The sequence below is a fragment of the Gossypium arboreum genome, chromosome 10 (assembly GCF_025698485.1).
Source record: "Gossypium arboreum isolate Shixiya-1 chromosome 10, ASM2569848v2, whole genome shotgun sequence".
NCBI lineage: Eukaryota > Viridiplantae > Streptophyta > Magnoliopsida > Malvales > Malvaceae > Gossypium > Gossypium arboreum.
Window position 1 is genome coordinate 107,788,565 of NC_069079.1, and position 10,611 is coordinate 107,799,175.

Consider the following 10,611-nt stretch of genomic DNA (forward strand, 5'->3'; position numbering starts at 1 on the left):
AAGTATAGGTAATGCCTCGTACCCCGCCCCGGCATGGGTTACAGGTATGAAGTGTTACACCTATCCGCTACACACCATCTCCAACCAACCAATCACACCAATTAGGACTACATGAGTCCATTTATCCAATCACAGCAGAAAGAGGTGGTATGCCACTATTAAATATACAGTTGAGTTGCTAAACATATAATGTGGTTTAATCGCCAAAATTGAAGTAATACTACTGATAAACTATAATATATACATATTTTTACCCTATGATTGGCATATTTATGAATGAGTTTTCATTGGTTTTAGTGAATTTGATGCTCCTAATCCTTTAATTTCATGGCTTATACTCAGGAGAGCTTAGAACAGCAAAAAGAGCAAGAAACGGGCAGAAAAGGGACAAATTGAGCTTAAAATAGTGTTTCATACGGCCTAGGCACATCCACACGGGTAAACCACACGCCCATGTGAGGCACACGAGCAGACCACATGCCCATGTGAGGCACACGGGCAGACCACACACCCATATGTCATGGCCATGTCGACTAGAAACCAATTCAGAATTACACACGGCTTGAGCACTTGCACACGGGCGAGGCACATGGCCGTGTCCTTGTCGAGCCCAAGTCTAGTTCTACTCAAAAAATGTCACTTTTGAGGGTTTTGAAGCATTCTAAAGCCTATATAAACACCGTAGAAGAGGATTAAAGGGGAGATAGAGAGTTGGAAGCAGAAAATATTCGAGAATAGCCATCGGAATCACCTCAGAGACAGGATTTACATCAAGACTGAAGATTTTCATCCAATTTCCTAGAAGTTCTTTGGGTATCTTTATGTTTTGTTGTTTTCTAAACTTTGAGATGTTTTCAATTATTATTATGAACTAAACTCCCTAAATACCTAAGGGAGATGAAACCTAAGACGAATCTTATTACTCTTTGATTTATATGATAAATATTTGCTCTTATTCTTAATTGTGAATTTTAATCCTTGCTTTAATATTCCAGGATATTAATTCAGGTTTTTGATGTGCTTATTCAGTGGAGGAAAAGTCCCTGTTTAAGAGTAGATCATTCATAATTAAGAGGAGTTGCATGCAATGTTAGAGATAGGACGACATAAATCTGCCGAATTAGAGTCAAATTTAATAAGGGAATCCATAGATTGAGTTAATGTGACAATAGGGGTTTTAATTAGAAAGAGATTTCAATTAATCAACCTAGAGTCAGTTGTTTTTAGTCTCGAAAGGGATATTAACATAAATTAAGGATTTTTACGGAATAAGTCAAGTGAATAAATAGTCTAAATCAAAGGTAATAAGTGAAGTCTAGGTGGATTCTTTCTTAGGTATTGTCTTCTCCATTGGTTTTTCTAAAGTATTTTCCAACTTTTATCTTTGTCATAATCATAGAAAATTAGTTTAGTTTAAAAAAACCCTTTAATTCTAAGGCTAGATAATAAAAAGATAGTAATTACTAGTATTTTTAGTCCTTATGGATACGATATTTCCGGTCTCACCATAACTATACTACTGTTCGATAGGTGCGCTTGCCTTAAGTCTAGTTTTTAGTTAGTTTCACGATCATCAAGTTTTTGGCACCGTTTCCGGGGAGTAAAATATTAGGAAAGTTTAATTTTTATTACTTTAGCCATTTTTTTATTGCAATTTAATTATATTTTGCTTAAATTACTAAATTTTCTTTTATTTTCTTTTGGCTGGTTTTCATAGTTTATAACTAGAAGAAACCCGTCAGGACCTTTACTTTTTTATAGTGAGATCGAAAGCATAGCTTGCAGAAACTGAAGTGAAATAAGGCGAAGCCTACGATACATAGAGGAAGGGTAAGAGGACGATATTCAAACCACAACCGAGGAGATGACTGATAGTCAAAATAATCCGTTACCTCCTGTGGTTGCTGCAAACCCAGTAAATCAGAATCTTGCTCCTCGTACTATGTATGATTAAGCTAAACTTACTTTAACAGGAACTGAATCGAGTATAGTTAGGCCTGTTGTTGCTAACTAGATCCTAACACAATTCAAATGATACAACAGTTTGTTCAGTTTGATGGTTTGCAGGATGAGGATCCAAACACTCATTTAGCAAATTTTCTGGAATTCTGCGACACTTTTAAGATCAATGGCATTTCTGGTGATGCCATTTGCCTTCGGATGTTCCCATTCTCATTAAGGAACAAAGGTAAACAGTGGTTAAACTCGTTACCATGAGGGTCAATCACTATTTGGGAACAAATGACCGAAAAATTTTTACTTAAATATTTTCCGTCGGCTAAAACGGCTAAATTAAGGAATGATATCTCTTCTTTTGTACAGATGGATTTAGAAACTCTTTATGATGCATGGGAGAGATACAAGGACCTATTGAGAAGCTGTCCTCACCATGGGTTACCTCTATGGTTGCAGGTTCAGACTTTTTACAACGGTGTGACCCCTTCAACAAGGCAACTTATCGACATAGCCGCCGGTGGAGCGTTAAACAATAAAACACCTGAAGAGGCTTACGAATTTATTGAAGAGATGTCACTGAATAACTATCAGTGGTAAGTCATGAGAGCGAAGCTGACGAAAGCTGCTAGTGTTTTCAACCTTGATGCGGTTACTATGCTATTTAACTAGGTAGAACTTTTAAATAAAAAGATTGACGGTTTGTATGGTTCTACTCAGGTACATCCAGTGATGAGGTGTGATTCAAGTGGAGGAGGAGTACACAACACAGATTATCCATCCTTCAATCGTAGCACCGAGGAGGAAAAAGTCCACTATATGGGTAATAATAATCCTAAACCTCAAAATAACCCATTCAGTAACACTTATAATGTAGGTTGGAGGAACCATCCCAATTTCTCGTGGGGTGGGCAAGGAAATTAAAGACCACAACATCCTCTAGGTTTCCAACAATCACTTTACCAACAAGAGAAGAAACTGAACCTTGAAGAGATGTTTACAAAATTCATCTCGGTGTCAGAAACTTGTTTTCAGAATACCAAAACAGCGCTTAAGAATCAACAAGCATTGATTCAAGGGCTCGAAACTCAAATAGGACAGCTTACTAAATTGATTTCCAAACGACCACAAGGTATCTTGCCGAGTAATATTGAAACTAACTCAATGGAGCAGCTTAATACGATTACTGTTCGAAATGAAGAAGGGTTAGTTGAACTTGAACCAGAACCTAGGCAAGGAATTGTGGTAAGTAAAGGTAAGGATGAGGTGGACCACAGTGAGCAAAAACCGGTAAGTAGAGAATATAAACCTCATATGCCATACCCCAGTGCAACAAGGAAAGACCAAACGGACGAACAATTCAGTAAATTCCTTAAATTATTAAAGAAATTACATATTAACTTACCGTTTATTGAACCTCTTTCACAGATGCCAAATGCAGTAAAATTTCTAAAGGAGCTTTTAGCAAATAAATGGAAGTTGGATAATGCGTCGCATGTGGAATTAAACGCAGTTTACTCAGCCATTCTATAGAATAAGCTACCCAATAAGTTGAAAGGTCCAGTGAGTTTTACGATCCCTTGTTTAATTGGTAGTTTGAACGTTAACAGTGCTTTGGCTGATTTAGGGGCAAATATTAATGTCATACCCTATAAAATGTTTAAACAACTCAGTCTTGGGAAACCCAAACAAACTAGGATGAACATTCAATTGGCAAATAAAACAATCAGATTTCCTAGGGGTATTATTGAAGACTTACTTGTTAAAATTGATAAATTTATATTCCCAATTGATTTTGTTGTTCTAGACATGGAAGAGGATAGTAATGTGCCTTTAATTTTAGGAAGACCCTTTTTAGCAACTGCTAGAACTATCATTGATGTTAGCACAGGTGAATTGATACTTCGTGTAGGTGATGACACGATTAAGCTTTAAGCTCGTGATTTTACAAAAATATCTAGTAATCGAGACGATTGTTTAAGTTCTATTCACTTGAATAATGTTGCAACTCAAACTCCTTTGCAGGACTCCCCTAGGAAGAACGTGATTGAGCCTCATTCTAATCCACGCAACAAAAACATAGCGACTCATGAAGAACGAAGGCTTCAGATCGATGAACTAGACGAATGGCGAACACATGTCAAGAAGAAACCAAAAGCACACGATGAATCGAAGTGACACCTCGATAAGCGTGAGGATGAAACAACAAAATTTAAGGTTGGGGATAAAGTTTTTTTAGATGAACAGAACCCCCGAATTGCTACTTCAGAGCTTAATACAAACGGAGCGACTTCCTTCACGGTACTGAATATTTTCCTATACGGTACAGTCGAGGTAAATCATTCTCAATTCGGCACCTTTAAGGTAAATATTACTCGACTTAAACTTTATGTGGATAATAGAATTGATAGTGATAAAGAGGAGTCTCGACTCCGCGATCCGCCGTAATCACACGAAATTGAGGTAAGTTAAGCTTAGACTCTAAGCTATTTTTGAGGAAGCAACCCGAGCACTTAACACCACTAACTAGTTATTTTAGCTATTTTTACTATTTTTATGCAGGTACAGTGGCCCACATGGCCTGGACACACGGACATATCCTTGTCCGTGTGGAAACAGGGCTAAAAATTCCCCAAATATCGAGCCACACGGCCATGAATTCGATCAATACAGCCTGGACACACGGGCTTGTCCTAGGCCATGTGAAAACTGGAGCTAAATTTTTAAATTTTAAATAAGTCAAGGAGCCATACAGGCAAGGCACACGGCCGTGTGTTCAGACACACGGACGTGTGAAGCACCACATGGGCGTGGGAGAAGCGAAGGACATGGCACATGGCCGTGCGACGCGGTCGTGTGCACCACACGGCCTGGACACACGGGCGTGTCCCCAGGCTGTATGACGATTAGGTATTCAACTTTCGCGACAAACACGGGCTAAACTCGAGCCACATGGGTGTGTGAGACGATCGTGTGGCCTAACACGGGTCTCACACGGTCGTGCCCCTTTTAAACCCTCAAAACCCTAATTTTTATTTTCTTCTTCTTCTTCCCCAAAGCCTCCCAACCCTAGCAGTCGACTGTCACCAGCACTCCCACCGATAGCCATCGCCGCTTGCCCAAGACCCAAACTAACCCTATCCTCACCCTCAACCCCCTCCTTCCCCTATCCTGCACGCACACCCTTTCCCCTTCTTTTCTTTTTCCCTTTCACCCTCAACTTCCTTGGCATGTCGGCTGGCCCCCACCGTGTTCCCTTCCAATGACCCAACCTCACCCTCTTTCGCGCCATACGACCTAGCACCCACGCCCGTGCCCTCCCCGTTTACCGCCCTTGACCACCATACACCCCATTGGTTAGCCATTCCACCATTGTTTTTCTTTTCTTTATTTCATTTATTTTTATTCTTAAATTTTATTTTTCACTTTATTTCTATTTTGTTTTTTATTTATTTTTGTTTATTTTCTTTCATTTCGCTTATTATTTTGATTTTGATTTGGTTTTGTTAATTTCTATATTGATGAATACTAGTTTAGGTTAGTTCTTCTTATTATTTTAACTTTATTGCTACTATTATTCCCTTTTATTTCATTTTTAATACTACATGTTTAGTTCACTATTTTAGTCATATTTGTCTCTTGCTAATGCGTTTAGTATATTGACTTATTACTCATATTTTAATGTTCGTTGCATTGTCCTTTTAGATCCTTTGTCATTTGATTTTTCACTTTTGAATTTTGCACTTTTTTAATATTCGGATATACAGTTTTAGGAATGGATTACTATAATGAATTCTTTGGATTCTATGTCAATGCTGAATTTTTTTTCTTATTAATCCTTTCTTCTAATTTTTTAGGCTTATAATGACAAACACACAAGGCAAGAAAATTGTTGTTCCCGCTTCGAAAAAGCAGAAGGGTCCTGGCACAACCTGCTCGAGCACCTCGACTGAAGCCTGTCACCTGCTACTTCGGTTCTTCTCCAACCAACAGGACGACCTGTTTTAGCTTCTACGAGTACGACCATTGGGAGTGGCCCGATGTATTGACTAGGCCGCTTTGGAGCAGGTCCAACTTACTCACCTTGTTCGATTCCATCTCGATATTACCCCTTGGGATTGGTTCTTTTCAATTATCGAGCCTACCTATTCAGAGCTAACATTGGAGTTCTGCACTACTTTCCACCTACAGCATGTGATGAATACACATGACGAGGCTGGTACTATCGTTTTTAGACTTGGTGGACTTGTCAGGCATATGAGTGTACTTGAGTTTGGAGCTGCTTTGGGCCTCTACACGGAGGATTTCATGGCTTCAGAGAATTTTTTACAGTTTCACCGTCACATACACTATCCACAATCTTGCTATTGGACCGATCTTACGGTGAGCACGGCTTCCTATGACGTAAGTCGCTCGAATGTGACTTCTCTCCCTCCAGCACTATGCTACATTCATGCCATCTTGGCTCACACTTTGACTGGAAGGAGAGAGAGCATTGGAGTAGTTAGCACCACCGACGCGTACTTCATGTGGAGAATGGCGATTGGCCATGTATTTGACTTGACATGTTTTATCGCCCTCGCCTTTTTCCACCAGACGAATCACCATAGGAAGGGCCTCATCTGCCTTTGCCCTTACATAACTCACCTCACTCGACACTTCGGCCTCTTCGAAACTCTAGAGATGTCATTGACACTCACATTAGTCGGCCAGATGTCCCCTCAGGGAATTTCCAGCATGATCCACATGAGGATGATAGAGCAGCGCCGTGTAGTCGACTTCGCTCAGTCCAAACTCATCCACCCTGCTGACTAGGATGAGCCAGAGGACATTACTGACGATGTCCCTCCCTTTCACGAGGACCCACCCCACCACCACCGCATCACCGACCTCCTGCTGCCACTTTGACAGATTTGTTAGAGCAATTTACTCGCTTTGAGGAGCAGTGCTTTGAGCGGTTCGGTAACATCGATGCCACTCTTCGAAAAATTTGCCACCACCTCCACATTCTCCTTTGGCAACGTCGACCCACGAGGCATCTGATGATGAGGACCTTTGAGTCCCTATATTTTACTATTACTTTTATTTTTATTTTTATTTTATTTTGTCTCTTATTTATTTTTGAAGACTTATGTTTTATATTTTAAAATCTACTTATCTTTATGATTATTATTGACTTATCCCTTAATTCTCTTCCACAGTGATGTTTATTTTCTTATTAGTAACTCGGAATCATGTCTTTCATTTACCTTATCTACAATTCTCGCTCTCGCTACTGCAAGGACCTCATCCAAATATTCAGGGCAGTTTCGCTTCTCTCCCTCTCTTCTGATATTATACTTATATTTTTATTATTTATTTTTATACATTGAGGATAATGTACATCTTAAGTGTGGGGGGGTTATTTATGTGATTACCAGAAATCTGCAAATTTTTATCTTATTCTCAAATAATTTTCTCATATCATTATTAGAGTAAAATTTTGATTGATTTATGATTTTTATTGATGTGTTTTTAAATTAAATCATAGGTAACTGTGCATTGATTGTTTAAACTTTAAGACATTGGAGAATCAAGTATGATAAGTTGAAATTTTTGAGAAGTAAAATTGCTAGGTTGTTTCCCTGAATTGATGTATTATCTTGAAGTTTTGAATTTACAAGATTGACATCAAATACCCATAATTTTCGTGAGATTTTGAGCCTTTTAGAGCATATATCTTTCTTACTCGCTGATTTTATTGGTTATTAGTGTGTCAATATTGATTTGTTATTCTAGAACTTGTATCGATTATACATGTCGAGACCACACCTTTGATTTGATATACTAAAATGATAAAGGCACTTAGGTTTTAACCCATTTACCCCATAAAAAGCCTACCCTCATAATTAACCCTTAGTGAACCCCTTTGAGCTTAATAAACTATTTTTTTTTAAATTTACCCTAAATTTTAACCCCTATATCATACTCTTTGATTCGTTGAGAATTTTTCCTATATTATTGATTCCCTTTTTGTCAAGATTTGATTTGATTAATTGCCTAACTATGTTCTTTCATTTGAATTGTATAATTCTCTCTCATATTTGTTCTTATTCTTAAAAATACATACATACATACATACATACATACATACATACATACATACATACATACATACATACATACATACATACATACATACATACATACATACATACATACATACATACATACATACATACATACATACATACATACATACATACATACATACATACATACATACATACATACATACATACATACATACATACATACATACATACATACATACATACATACATACATACATACATACATACATACATACATACATACATACATACATACATACATACATACATACATACATACATACATACATACATACATACATACATACATACATACATACATACATACATACATACATACATACATACATACATACATACATACATACATACATACATACATACATACATACATACATACATACATACATACATACATACATACATACATACATACATACATACATACATACATACATACATACATACATACATACATACATACATACATACATACATACATACATACATACATACATACATACATACATACATACATACATACATACATACATACATACATACATACATACATACATACATACACATACATACATACATACATACATACATACATACATACATACATACATACATACATACATACACATACATACATACATACATACATACATACATACATACATACATACATACATACATACATACATACATACATACATACATACATACATACATACATACATACACACATACATACATACATACATACATACATACATACATACATACATACATACATACATACATACATACATACATACATACATACATACATACATACATACATACATACACACATACATACATACATACATACATACATACATACATACATACATACATACATACATACATACATACATACATACATACATACATACATACATACATACATACATACATACATACATACATACATACATACATACATACATACATACATACATACATACATACATACATACATACATACATACATACATACATACATACATACATACATACATACATACATACATACATACATACATACATACATACATACATACATACATACATACATACATACATACATACATACATACATACATACATACATACATACATACATACATACATACATACATACATACATACATACATACATACATACATACATACATACATACATACATACATACATACATACATACATACATACATACATACATACATACATACATACATACATACATACATACATACATACATACATACATACATACATACATACATACATACATACATACATACATACATACATACACATACATACATACATACATACATACATACATACATACATACATACATACATACATACATACATACATACATACATACATACATACATACATACATACATACATACATACATACATACATACATACATACATACATACATACATACATACATACATACATACATACATACATACATACATACATACATACATACATACATACATACATACATACATACATACATACATACATACATACATACATACATACATACATACATACATACATACATACATACATACATACATACATACATACATACATACATACATACATACATACATACATACATACATACATACATACATACATACATACATACATACATACATACATACATACATACATACATACATACATACATACATACATACATACATACATACATACATACATACATACATACATACATACATACATACATACATACATACATACATACATACATACATACATACATACATACATACATACATACATACATACATACATACATACATACATACATACATACATACATACATACATACATACATACATACATACATACATACATACATACATACATACATACATACATACATACATACATACATACATACATACATACATACATACATACATACATACATACATACATACATACATACATACATACATACATACATACATACATACATACATACATACATACATACATACATACATACATACATACATACATACATACATACATACATACATACATACATACATACATACATACATACATACATACATACATACATACATACATACATACATACATACATACATACATACATACATACATACATACATACATACATACATACATACATACATACATACATACATACATACACATACACATACATACATACATACATACATACATACATACATACACATACATACATACATACATACATACATACATACATACATACATACATACATACATACACATACATACATACACATACATACATACATACATACATACATACATACATACATACATACATACATACATACATACATACATACATACATACATACATACATACATACATACATACATACATACATACATACATACATACATACATACATACA

At 35.2% G+C, this 10,611-nt stretch overlaps 1 non-coding gene across 1 annotated transcript; it reads right to left on the reverse strand.

Annotated features, from left to right (window-relative positions):
* Positions 1-2,289: 2,289 nt before the first annotated feature.
* LOC128282902 (small nucleolar RNA R71) lies at positions 2,290-2,396 on the reverse strand. The gene has a single exon (XR_008273252.1). It is a non-coding gene; the product is annotated as a small nucleolar RNA R71 (small nucleolar RNA).
* Positions 2,397-10,611: the final 8,215 nt, after the last annotated feature.